At 38.9% G+C, this 14,000-nt stretch overlaps 1 protein-coding gene across 2 annotated transcripts in view; it reads right to left on the bottom strand.

Annotated features, from left to right (window-relative positions):
* Nucleotides 1-14,000, bottom strand: part of LOC116426139 (PRL-1 phosphatase) — a 78,480-nt gene that overhangs the window by 30,581 nt on the left and 33,899 nt on the right. Inside the window, exon 1 of one of the 2 annotated variants that reach the window (XM_031974680.2) lies at nucleotides 1,614-2,223. The exons of the other annotated variant lie outside the window; for it this stretch is intronic. The gene's annotated coding sequence lies outside the window, so the exon portion shown is untranslated. Of the gene's footprint in view, nucleotides 1-1,613; nucleotides 2,224-14,000 lie in introns of those variants that run through there. 2 annotated transcript variants of the gene reach the window in all.

The following is a 14,000-nucleotide window of genomic DNA, read 5'->3' as shown; positions in this document are numbered from 1 at the left end:
TGACATCACGCGCCATTCAGAGACAACGAGACGTTCGCGTTGCCCAACTTTCGCGTCGTTACGGGTCATGCGTAAGTTCAATGTGCCTGGAGAGAGAAACGTCGATAAAAATAGTAGACATGGTTGCCGATTGACTCGGCCAGACTGTAGCAATTCGTAACTTCGCCTGATAAACGGCGAACGGACACGGTTACGGACACGTATCCTCCCACGTGCCGGCTCTACATTTAGCAATAAACGAGGCAGGCTGGAGAGAAAAATCGGTCGATCGATCACACACACCTTACTACGCCACAACGGCGGTTTTAGAACCATGACATGCGGGGGAAAACGTCGAGAGCAGACCTGGTTTACTCGGACAGTGAGGTAACTTCCTCGATCGAAAATGAGTTTTAATTTCATGGCTAATATCCCTCGAATTCATAACTTCAAACAGTCGGTAAAAATCAATTTTTTCGAAACAATTTATTTTTCTTTAATACGTTGAATGCTTTGGGGGTCACCGGTGATCCCCAACCATATTAAATTACTATAGTTCACTCAACGAAACGACGATTATTTGGAAACATTCCTATATTATAAATAATGTTACCTAATTTTGTGACATTCAGCCAGGACAACATGCAATAATAATAATGCAACTTAATCAAATGATTTCATATCATATTTTTCCCATTTTGTGCATTTTTTTTTATAAAATCGTGCGATATTCAATGTGTTAATCCAAAGTTACCTCGTCAGTAGTACGATAACTAATATTTGTTCTTTGTTATCCCAAATAAATCATGCCAGGATCGCGAGAGAGCGGTTGAAAAAGAAACAACGCGAAAGGAATGCAAGCGGAGGGGGTCACAGTAGTGCACTCCATTCGCGTGTCTATTTACTTCTTCTTTTTTCAACACTAGAACTACTGCAATAGTCAAACGAGTGATTTCAATTTTCTCAATTTGCAATTACTCAAGGCATAAACGTATTTACATTCATAATTATTTAAAAAATTAACAGTTTTATTTGCATAATGTAATGAACCTCATGTACGAACTTAAAAAAAATACGAGCTCTCATAAGTTTTACGAGTACTTATCAATCACTTTAAAGACATGTCAGTTGTATCGTTAATGTTACTCGCGAAGACGATTACGAGACCCATAAAAAGAGCAGGTAAAACAAAAGAACGAAAAAGAATTATTGAGCCAAAGCATTAACGCTACCAGACTTCAAAGAAACCGTGTTGCAAATCAACTGTCAAAATATACCCTCGACGCTGAACGATCTCATCACGTCCTTCGAAGCATGCCCTGAAGTTGCAACAGAGATCAGGCTAACCTATACGCGGTGCGATACGCCAGAACGGGCAAAAAGTCGCGTGACAAATTGCCCCGTGTCGTAACAGGTTTTCATTTACACAAGCCAGTTTAATAATCGCCGCCTGGCAATGGTCCGCGCCGATGCTGTTCGCAATGCCAAGGAATGCGCGTGCGACCTGTTCGATCCCGAGGCGGCGCGATACGAACCGAGGCTTGAATGAGCCGCCGAGCGTGTAATCGGCGAAAATTCGGCCACGTGACGGAACCAAGTTCTCACAGCCATGAACATTCCGTAGCTAGACGTACCTTGGGTTCATTTGATGGGGAACCAAACGAGTCTGGATCGGTGCCGTGCCGCGCGGCTGTTCTGTGTGGCTCTCGGGAAGCGTGAAACTTTTCAGCGTACGAGAAAAAGCACAAAAGGCGAGATGCGGCTGGTAACGGGGCGGAGGCGATGCGAACTCGCGTCGCACGGTAGTTGATGTTCGGCAAACTAGCGCGGGGGAGAACACAACGACACTGACCAGGGAGTCACATCTTACGTGCACTTCGGTGTACACTGCCGTGGGAAGATAGCGTGTACACGACTACGGATTACACTCCGCGTGGTTCCGCCAGGTCATACGAGAGAGAGATAGAGAGAGACTGCGCTCTCGATTCGCGGGGAGAACAGGAACCGGCCACAAGTGGCAGGAGAGTTTATTACGGAACTTCTACACCAGTTTAGACTCGGGGTTCACTGTTTTATCGACGGATTCACGGATACCAGCCGATGGTCGATACGATCCTGGGGAACGGTTCCGGAGTCACGGATGCTCGCAAAAGTGGATGGACAAGCCGGGAGGCCCAGCGAACTCGCGGACAGATTCGGGTATCACGTACACGTCGTGACGGTCGCATCGAATCTGGGCCAGCGGTAGCGCGCCGATGAAAATAGCACAACGCCGCGGCCGCTCTCTGCCCTCCTCTCGCGCGCCCGACCGTCCCCCGCTTCCCCGCCGGCCGGGACGCGCGCTTCAACCCCACCATCGCGACCGTGACGTTTTGCCCAGTCGGCGACCAATCACGCCGCTCTGCCGCCTCGTGACGTCATTCACGCCGAATAGCGAAAGGTTTGAACGTCGCTTAAGCACGAACAATTGTTATTTTTTCGAGTTAATTTTAACACGTTCAGCGCCGCACGATTATGCCAGGAAAAATATACAAAATGAAAATAATGTAGCGTCAACTTATGTAATTGAATTACGTTATTATTATTGCAGGATTATCTTGTCGAATGTCACTGCATTAGGTGGTATTATTTGTAATATAGAGAAGTGTTTAAGTAATCATTGTTTAATCGAATAAATTATAGTGATTATATTTGGTTGAGGTTACCGGTGACCCCCATGGTATCCAACGTGTTAAATGTCAATGTGATAGAACAGCGGCTTGAAGTAATAGTGTGTAACTTCTATTTTTGAGTTATTGGGAAATAATGATTTTCCTGAAATATTTTTGGATTAATTAAATACTAGTAATACAACGTTTGTAATGGTATCTAGAATTGTTTTATAGATATGATTGTATGAATACAATTGTAACTAATTTACTGGAAACTCTCTTACGGGAATTGTATGTGAGCAGTGTTAAATGAAAATAAAAATGATTTTAATTTAATTTTAATTGTTACTCCGATCGCGATTATTATTAATTCCTACCGTCAATCAGTCGACGGAGTAATCTATTTTCAGTAACCCGTGTAATAGCAAGAGAAATAAACTGGTAATTGATCCACTGGTTTGAAAAATGAAAATGTAATATTGCGTACACACTTTTTAGGCTAATTGAAGCAATTGGCGAAAAATCCGAACTAAGTAAGAAAACCGTTATCGGTTTTAAAGCGAGCAAGGTCTCACATTCTTAATGAGAACGATAAGAAGTATAAATGAAAGTGAAGTAAATGCCATAAACGTATATGTTCTACGCAATTGAAGAAAGAGATATTGTGCGCATATCTTGTACTGAAATATAACAAATACTATTTCTTATACTTTTAACCTTACTAACAATAATGAATTCACGAAAATAATGACTAATAACAGCTATCTTTAAGAAAAGGAAAATATATTTGTAACCATGTTAGCTAATGTGTAGTTAGTATTGTAACTATTTTGTAACTAACTAAGATTTTAATGTATGTTTCAGTTACGTTAAATCCAGAAATACAAATTGATATAAATACACAAAATTATTTTTCATGATGATATACAGATAATTATTGCAACATTCGTTGCTTTATAGATTTTATCGCATTCGCTACCAACGGTTCTCATAATCACGATCTTCTTTCCTTTTGATAAAAAGAAAACAATTTTATGCAAGCTGTTATTTAAAGTCATGACGCAAGCTGTTACACTCTAAAAGTTAACAGCTCTTTTTTGCTGCACTTTTTTCTAAATGTTTCATTAAAAGGTTATACTGTGCCCAATATAGTAACCACGATGGTTATTAATAAAACAAACACTGCTAGTGTACCCTTTCTAATTAAGCATCGATCTTCGTTCAGACAGGAAATTCAGTAGATATTAATTTGACCATCAACGTGTTAATTGATCAAAGTATAAAATAATATAATATCACGACAAGTTATCAGTGTATCAAGGATTAAAATAAACTCTTCCCTGAAATTCGCATTCTTGAATCACGGTTTCAATTCCTGTTTATCTTGCCCATTGCAAACTTCATAATCATTATGAGAAAGAGAAGCGGCAATTGATGGTCACGATTATCGAGACGCGAGACCGACGCAAAGTGACAGATAAGAGGAAAACTCGAGAACGAACAAGGTCGTGCATTGACCTTCCTCAAGATAATGGACTGAATAATAAGCATTCTTCCAGCTCATTTTTTATCTGCGACACGCCAAGTGTATTAATAGGCACCAGCATTTTCGTATCTGCGATACAGTCAATGGAAAATTATACGGCACCGAAGTTTTGTTCGTACAATAAAAAATATCCGATTCACTCTGAGAATTCAGATGTGTCACATTTATTTTTTTCCAAGTTTCCTCAATGAAATATTCCAAATAAAAAACATTTCAAAGAGAACGCATACTCAAAGCGAATCGAAAAGTGATAACACGCCTTTATCTGCTTATACCGACTAAATTCTACTTCTTAGATGTTTCGAGACAAGATACTGAAGTTCTAGGGAACATAGATAGTGGAATCGAAGCGATCGCTGATAAAACACCTTGACTTCGCTGCTACAATCTTTTTCTTCAAGGGTCCGACCGTAAAACGCCGGTGACGTTAGGAAATTCTAAGGAAATAGACGCCAGAAATAGACTAGCCAGCGCAAACGTGCCTTAATCTACCTAGACGCGACGACTGACATCGAAATATACGATTCCGCGTGTTCAATATAGGTTATCAGCGGTGCTTTCCAATTCATAAATAATGTCACACGACGGGTTCGTTGTTAATTCCGATAGAAGTTAACGTGACAAGTGTAGTCTGCGGGTCGTAAATATTGCATCCTGTCGCGCGATCGAGGAAAACGGTGTCCGCCATTTTGTTGGTGCGCCGCGGTACATCTGAAAATATTTCACGTTCAAGCTCCCCTTTGAATGCTAACTTAATCAACTTTACTTTTCATAAATTTCCCCGATTTTAGCAGCTTTCCCCTCATTTACTCGGGCACAGCTAAGCCTCTATAGGCCAGTGTGACTTTGAAGTCACACATCGATATACTGGCTTAAATTAATTTATTTAATTTTTAGCGTAAAGCGAAGAATGAAGTTAAATAATTAATCAACTTAAATTTGTATACACACAAACATAAACGTACGTCATTGTAATTTCGTAAGTTATAAAATGTTTGTTTTAATAAGATTGTTAAGACTGTTGAGTATAGTTCATTTGTATTTGTAGGTTGATATTTATTAACTTCATACTGAATGAACTTTGTTATAGTCGCGAAACAAAATTCGGCCCATAGAGGGTTAAGTAATGATTCCGTCATATCGCGTAATTCGCGAAGAAATACAGTTTCTTTGGTGCCATTCGTTGCAATGAACCTGGCACTCGTGACGTCATAGGAACAGAAGCAATTGCTCCGAGAAATCCAATTGTGAGTCCGTAAACGGCTCTTCACGTTCTTTGTCGCGCGACCCGAGTAGTGTGCGTGAACGCATCAGCGAATCATATGCCAAAGCCGAAAATCCATGTGGGCAAGGCGTGCGCCTTCGACTCTGGCCACTCAGACGAGAGTGCCAGGTTTGCTGCAACGGACAGTACTGTTGCTGCCGATCTTCGCTTCACGTGTGTCCGAGTCGTTCACGAGTCAAAGTGATTAATTCCATTTCCAAATTTTAGTGCCAAAACAGTAATTGACCTTTCACGTATGTAATTTCATCAAGTGTGTCTGCTCTTTAACTAGAGTTAATCATTTTGACAAATGAATTTCTCTCCCTTCTCAATTTTAATATTTGCCAACAACCATGATTAAAGATTGGGCAGATTAAAATCACTAGGATAACTTTGATCTTAATAATTGACTTAAATAAAAATAAAAAAAAGAAACACAGGAAAATCCCTAATTCACCTGTACCCACCTTTACTCCAAAACATAACAAATAGCAATAGAAAAATACTATTTAATTAAAACCCAAAATAATTGCGTAACATACAATTCTTATAACTTCCGTTTGAGAACTCCATCACGAGTCTGACTCGATATAATGTATGGCAAAGGATTAAAAGATCTAGTTATCCAACGAGATAAACTTATAAAAAATTTTATCTACTCTTTTTTGCTATCTTTACGCCGAAGAATCGATGAGTTAGATCCACGGAGGAGTTAATTTCAACCAGTCGATCCGCTAACTATTTCCTCCGCCTGTAAAACGTTCTGCAGTGGGGATCGTTTCAGAAAATAACGAGAAGAAAAACGATGCATAATTCATTGAGGCGATGCAAAGAGAACGTGCCGCCGCGCGGCAACGAGGACGTTCGGCATTCAAGAAAGTCTTCCTGTCGAGTCTAAAAATAATTTCTAGCCGAAGAACTGTCTCCGCTCATTGTTCGCCATTATTTTAACGAGCCGTCAACACGGAGAATTTCGTAATGTTCACGTAATAACTTGCACAGGGGGCGCGACTTTCAGGCACGGACTATTTCGAGGCATTAACACTAGAACTATCGGATGGATCAAAATGGCCCATTCCCGATTTCATTTTTTCCAGTTCTTCAACAGATTAGAGATGCTTCTCTAAAAAAAGTACTAGAGAAACTGATTTAGCAATACACAAACTGAATTACAAACCAACTGAAGTCTCAATAATTGCGTTGTTGAGGGAAGCGACAATGAGAGCTAATAATATTCGTTAGATAACGCTGACAAATTGTATAACCAATTTCTTAGCACTAATATTACCAGACGCATCAAAATCAGCTGTTTGAATATTTCTGTTTCGCAATTATTAAAACTCTTCCGTGAGAAATGGTAAAATAACTTTAATCTCAAGAAACCTTTTCTAGGTTTTAGAGGAAATGCTAAATAAGTTGTTCTAATTGCTTGGTAATTAATGTTAATTTTAGTGGTTAGAACTTTAGAAGTATCACGGAAATGGAAGAAATATCGAAGAAGTTCGAAAATAAATAGTGAAACGCAAGAACGAAGAATTATCGATGATCAATGCTTCAAAAGAATTTGCTACCAGTATTTGTTTTAGTAGTATCTTGGTAAACCTAATGTGAATTTATGTATGTCATTTCATTGGTTAGTTGCAAAGAATGTCGCGCGTGTCTAATAGAGGAATGTTGAATATTTCTAGCGAAAAACTTTCAAGTAAAAAGGATTGAAGCCGTGACAGTAAGGAGACCCCTACACGCAGAGCGTCTAGGTACGCTAGAACGAAGCGTTAGAAAAGCCTAGAAGCCCCGCCGAGGGGTTCGTGTTTTTCAGAGTCTCGATCAATCGGTGCACAATCAACTGGCACGACTATGCCGGCCTCTTATCGGCCCGGAACCGTTTATGTCGAATTTTTCGCTAGGTGCATCATAATTCCATTCGGGACGGATTCAACCTCTCGCGGTGTGCAATTCTATAGGACCAGAATCCTGTTCTGCGGCTTGGGTTAGGTCAGTCTACGGATTAAAGTTCCTATTCTTCACGAGTGGTGAATAGAAAAGGAGAATGGTACAGGGTAACAGAAAAAAAGGATTATTTGTTCATGTGCTTTTCAAACCAATATTCAAGGAAAATTGCTGTGCAATGTTGTTTTAGTTCAAAATTTGTCATTTCCTATGCGAATGTTTTAATGAAATCTAATTAAAATTTTTTTGAAAGGACAATGATTGATGGTATGTGACTTGGAATTCTTTTAATTGAAAAGGAAGAGTTATATTCGACATAGTTTTGTAGAAATTAGATTTTTATAGTATGAATTTTTATTGAAATTCGGAAGTCGGGAAAATTATGATTCACGGAGATATTGAAGTTCAGTAGAATTGGAAATATAATAAAACTCCTTGACAAAGTTGGATCAACATTTGTTTGTAAATGAAAATTTGAAATATTTGATTAATAATAAATGTGATTTAAAGTTCTTTTAATTAAGGGGGAAAATTATATTCTACGTGCGTTCATAGAAATTTATATTATAAATGTATACATTTCCATTGAGATTCGTATATATAATATTGAGAGGATGCACAGGAGCTGCTCCAGATATTCCAGATCAGCCAGGTAGAAATTCAGATGCGAGAAATTCCCGAATACACACCGGAGACTTTCACCTTCGACAACTTTTTAACCTTCCTCCACGCTACATCAAAGCACATCGATTGGACTACTTTCATCGTGCACTTGAGCCTGGGATATGTCGAGACCCCGAGAACTTGAAGAGAAGTGATTTTCTTTTATGCTCCGTGAACGGACAGCAATAGAATTCTGCGGATTGGACGGAAATCGTACGGTTATCTGTCTCTATTATTTTTCGAGCATCCACGATGTTCTCAATTTTTAAACCGCTTCATAAAAAATATATGTTATTCTATCTACAAATATAGGATTAACAAAATGCTACAAGAACACACAGACTGTTATTCCAAATCCATCAATTTTACATTTTTAAAGTTTCTAAACCGTAAAACAATGTTGACTTAAATTCACTCGATCAAGAAGAGAATTTATCGTAAAACCCACCAATATTATAATATAATTACAACGTAATTAATAAAATAATGAACTATTTTGCTCCGCAGAAAACAATTACTAAACAGTAACACGTCAATTGGTTCAAAATTAATTAAATAATTTGGTCACGAATGGTTCATCTCTTTGTTTAGAGGATAAAGGGCGTGGCCACGCACATGGGAGGAGCCAGAAAGGTAGTAGTGGGGAGCAGGCTCCGCCCAGTGTCCTTGAACGACCGAATTTAGGTCCAACTCCACACATCACTGGTTCCGGCGACGAGACATTAGCGTCGAGGCCGGGAAAACGAGTTCTGGCGTCCGATAACAGCTGACGGAAAAGTGAAACGGGTAATTGGAAAATGTTAATTACGCGAACTGGTCTGGAATTATGAATCAATGTCACGTGTCCATTGCACACCTCGGCACGCATGCACGCACGTACTTGAAATGCTCTCCGGTGCACGTTATAATCACCGATGTTTCGTAACGGTGACCAATAATGTCGGCCAAGGCAGTCGTTCCCCGGGAACGTTGATTTAGAGATCGATTTTAGCCAGGCGCTAAGCAACACTTCGGATTACCATAAACGAGAAACGCACGCGAATGGTGATGCACGGCCGATAGTTCCAGTCCAGCTGTTACGTTTCCAAGTTGATCTCCTCACGTGAAAATCGTTTTTCCTCTGGACTGGCCTGGACACGTGAGAATCCCGCGGCACAGTCCCGAGAACTAGGCTGGTGGCCTTGGTATTTCAACAAGTGCACCGCAGTAGGGTGGCAACGGTTCAAGGACAACATGGTTTCCAGCGATAACGCGTGCTTCTTTTATAAAATCGATGCCCGATGGCAATGGTGAACGGCAGAATCCTATGAACACTTTCGAATTGTATCGTCGAAGGGAATAGTCGCTGGATTGTGACTGAAGGAAGACTGAAGAACAAACGATTGTGGGGATTCATGAAGTTTCTTAGAAATGTGTATGTATAATCGTGTACTTACGAATTTAGAAGATAGGAATGTGTGTGACAATTGTTTTCGTCGGTTAAGAGAAATTAAGTTGAAATTAATATAAGAATTTTATTGATCGAAGTAGAAATGTTTGTATTGTTGTGTTCTGCAGGGAGATTTGGGTAAGACTGATTTCATATAATGATGGAATGTAATAGTTTGAAATAATGAAACGTCCCAACTATTTTATTGTTTTTATTTTAGAAGTATTTTCTAAACATGATGTCGGGGATGTTCATTTCATCGTGCGAGTGAGCGTTTATATGCTTATCGTTGAATAATATATGTTTGAACTTGCGTGCAGTAGATAATGTAGATATTCTAGGACAAAATTATTTGGAAAATTACTTGCGAAAACGTTTATCCGGAAATAAAACATAAAATAAGAGGAATATTTTATTTCATAGCTAAATGGAAAAGTAATTTAAATAATCTAACGCAGAATTGTTTTCAAAAACTATCGAGCAATATAAAAAGATATTATAAGGTATTACCCCAATACTCATTATAAAGACATTTATTAAAAAACAAAATGTAAAACCTCTATAACTTGAATCATTCGATTCATGTTCAGTACAACTTATTCACTACTACTCAAATTCAGGAGAGACTAACCTCTATAATTTGAACTTTCTGTTGCTAAACCATTATAACTCGAAAACTCAAAAAATCGAAACCTCTGTAACTTAGAAACCCAAATAGTCGAAAGATCTAATTCAGAAACTTAAAAAGTGTAAAGCTCCATAACTCTAAAGCCCAAAAACATCGAAGCCTCTATACCTCAGAACCTCAAAAAATGGAACCCTCTATAACTCTAAAGCCCAAAATGTCGAAACCTTTATAACTCAAACCCTCAAAAAATCTCAAACTCTCTACAGCTTAAAATTTGTGTGCCTTCCTATCAAATTCAACCAATCGCCAACCAATCTATCAACCAAAATAAGACGATACACATCAGCGAAGCAATCGCCCTCGTACACCTGTTTCAAACACCGCCGCCGCCCGCATGCATCGCGAACGCACAAATATCCGCAGTCCCCCAGTGAGACTTACCTCGCGCAAAGCCACCATAACTGTGACATTAACCGAGCACGCAACGTTGGCGCTAGAGCCCGTAGGTCTGGCAACGAGGAAATCTATCAGTCTTGCGCGATGCGGCTGGCCACGCAAAGCTATGCAACCTTATGCAACGGCGTGCAATAGCGTGCAACCATGGGGAAAAAAAGGGTCGGGGATCCGCGTGCATCACGAACTTATCGTGACTCGCGGGGGAGCTTTATTTTCTCGACTTTCACCGGAGGACGCGTCGCGTCGGTCGAAAAGCCCGCCGCGCGGCGACGAGCGGCGACTCCGACCGTGATTTACGAGCGAGGAGGATCGATGGATCGACCAGAGGTATATTTATCATCGTGCGAAGTCGCGGCCGTTCTCTCTGAATTTACCTTTCCCCCTTTTACCGTGTTAGCCTGGGTAATCTACCGGCGGAAGTCGATAACGCCGGCTCTTCATATTTTATGCTTCGAGCCGGTCTTGCGTGAAATGGATCGGGGTTCGACTAGGGAAACGAAACGACGGAAAATTGTGGTTTTGTAGAGAGAATTATGACTGTCAAGGGTTCTTATGCTTTCTGCGTGGAATGATGAAGATTTCATTGGAGAATAATAACGATTAAACCGCACAACTGCACAGAAATGATACGAAACAATATGAAAAATATTTACCTTTTAACGCATCGGTTATCTTTTCGATACTATCGTCTAGCAGAACTTTTTCTATGGTAACGCGCTCTTAAATGAAGGCTTGTTGTTAGAACAACAATGGTTCAATGGTCCAAAAATGGAAGGTAGTTTGCAAAGAAATAAACCACTGCTTATAAATTCTTTTCTTTAGTATAAATAAGATTTAAATTTTACATTTTGTAATGTACTCTAACTACCTTAAAATTATTAGATTTTCCACACATCCAAATTTCGTACTGAGAAGGAAAATGGAAGATCGAAGAAATGTTATAGCATTTTTCATTTCCACTAGAAATACCATAAAAATTAGTTGCAGTTGCTGATAAATTACAAAACCATCTGGAGTACTAAGGGTTAATAATGTTATATGTCCCTATAATAGGTAAGGGTTAAAGTCGAGTGATTTTTTAAATATTTGTAAGGAAAAATTATTTTCTTTAGTGATTATATTTTTTTTCATTATATTGTTCAACAGTTTAATTTTCATAAATAACCGTAGGCTTGTAATGATTTCGATGTTTTTTTGATCATGAGAAATGGTGATTGTTTGTTTCGAAGGAACCGGATATTGGATTATGTTTGTGGAATGGGAGGCGATAGAAAATTATGAATTTTTCTACCGAGGATATTCATGGCTGATTTGTTTGATTCAAGCAAGAATTGAAGACTTTAAAGCCATATAGTCTTCTTGCACATTTGCTTCGTTATAGGAAATGATGACGGCCTGTCTTCAGCGATGTAAGTTTTGAGTTACGTTTATGGGAAAGGCAGCGATAGGAAATTATAGGGATAGAAGGAAATCGTGATTTTAGTCATTCGTTTTCCTCTGAAATATGAAGGATGGTAGTAGAAATTTTCCTGTATCTTATTTTTACCTCTTTCCTTATGGAGGATGTTTATGATCAATTTTCTTCAATACAATACGATTTGATGATCCTACAGCTAAATCTCTTCTATATCTTCCGCGTTATAGGGAATACTAATGACCTGTTTTCAATATAGTACATCCTGACTTACGCTCATGGAAAAGGAAGTGACAGAAAATGATAACCCTAATAATTTCTTATACTTTGAACTATGAAAATTGGGACAATGTAGAATGGATTTCCATCTTTTTCCTTTTGTGAATGTTTCTTAATTGATCAATATTTAATAAAACAGCGTTTTGAGAGGTTCCATTTCTTGTTAAGAGGATTAACGATGATGAAGTGCTTAATTTTGCGTTTCAATTCGATGCTGCGTAAAATAAGTAATTTGAAACCGTAAATCAGAATATTAAAGTACAGAAAAAATGCTTCTGCTTTATTGTCAATGATGAAAACGATTAGAAATGTTTGATACAAGATAGTTTCTTTTATGTATTCCATTTATTTATTAGTACATAATCAGTTTTCTTATTTATATGGTTGAAATTATTTAAATTGCAGTTATTCGCAGTAAAAGTTTCTTGAAAAGCGAGCTATGGGCTTCGAATATCCAGTGAAAGAACAAATTTAGCCAGTGAAACGGGACCTTAGGTGGACCAAATAGATCGCATAGGTTCCGCTGAGTTACCTTGTATCGGAGATTTATAAATAGTTCTTTGGAAAGGATTGGAGAGGCAGACGACGTGTAAACCCAGACACAAAAAATAGCAAAGGTCTCAGCTTCTCAGCTCCTTTTCCTCAAAATATTTTAAATAACGAAACTTGCTTCTTCTCAAACAAACAATTTTGTTGATCCTAACTATACAAAGATTAAAGATATGTGCTTTAACAGTCTTCCTTTTAGCAAAAACTCTCACAAGAATAGAATATTAAAAGTATCTTCAACAAGAATATTACAAACAGCATCTCTTTATTATTTCTTTCAAGAAACTTCCAATAAGCCTAATATAAGCAGTTAAATTTCTATCGCCTTATATCGCAACACAAATAACTTTAGCAATACACAATACATTTCTTGAGTATATTCTTTATTATTACTTTTAGAATTAGAAAAGAATTTCCCTCAAAACGTTCTTAGATAATCCAAAGAAGCAACTCACCAACCCCTCCCAAAAATGGAAAACCAACTGTACACAAATCATATCACCAAACACGAAAGAAAGATAACGAAGAAAAAGCAAATTTATCAAAAAATAAATCAAACCTTAAATCCTAAATGCTTCGTCAATCTAACGAAAAAACTCACCAACCCCATCCAAACATGGAAAACCAACTGCACATAACTCTCATCAGCAAACACAAAGAAAACAAGTTTATCAAAGAATAAATCAAATCCTAAATCCTTCCAATCAAAATATCTTTCAACGACCTAAACGAAAAAACGCAGCAACCTCTTCCAAAAATAGAAAAGCATCTGCACACAATCGAAAAAAGGTAACCACTGAAGGGGAAACAAAATTATCGAAAAATAAAGCTCTCGAGGGGCCATTATCCACGTCCTAGCGAGCCTCAACCGAATTCGCAAGTGTACCAAACGACCCGTGGCGACGGACGTTAAAATTCTCTTTCGATCGAAGCACCGTCGAACTGCGCGCCGTCAATGACGTCACCGGGAGGGGGGAGAGAGGGAGAGAGAGAGATGGCCCTTTTGGCGGCGTGGGAGTGGGTGTATAACCGTGACGTCATCAACGATGACGTCGAACGAGACTAGTGACATCATAGAGAGGCGGTGGATGGGTGGCGCGTGGGGGTGCGTTCACCCCCACAAGCAGATGCGGGAACGACGTAGGGGGTTGGAAGTCGATGGAGAGCAGAGGGGATGAAGTTTGGCCGGCAA

Source organism: Nomia melanderi, chromosome 12, assembly GCF_051020985.1.
Source record: "Nomia melanderi isolate GNS246 chromosome 12, iyNomMela1, whole genome shotgun sequence".
NCBI classification, from domain to species: Eukaryota; Metazoa; Arthropoda; class Insecta; order Hymenoptera; family Halictidae; genus Nomia; species Nomia melanderi.
Note: the sequence above shows the minus strand (reverse complement) of the source record. Positions and strands in the feature narration are given on the sequence as shown.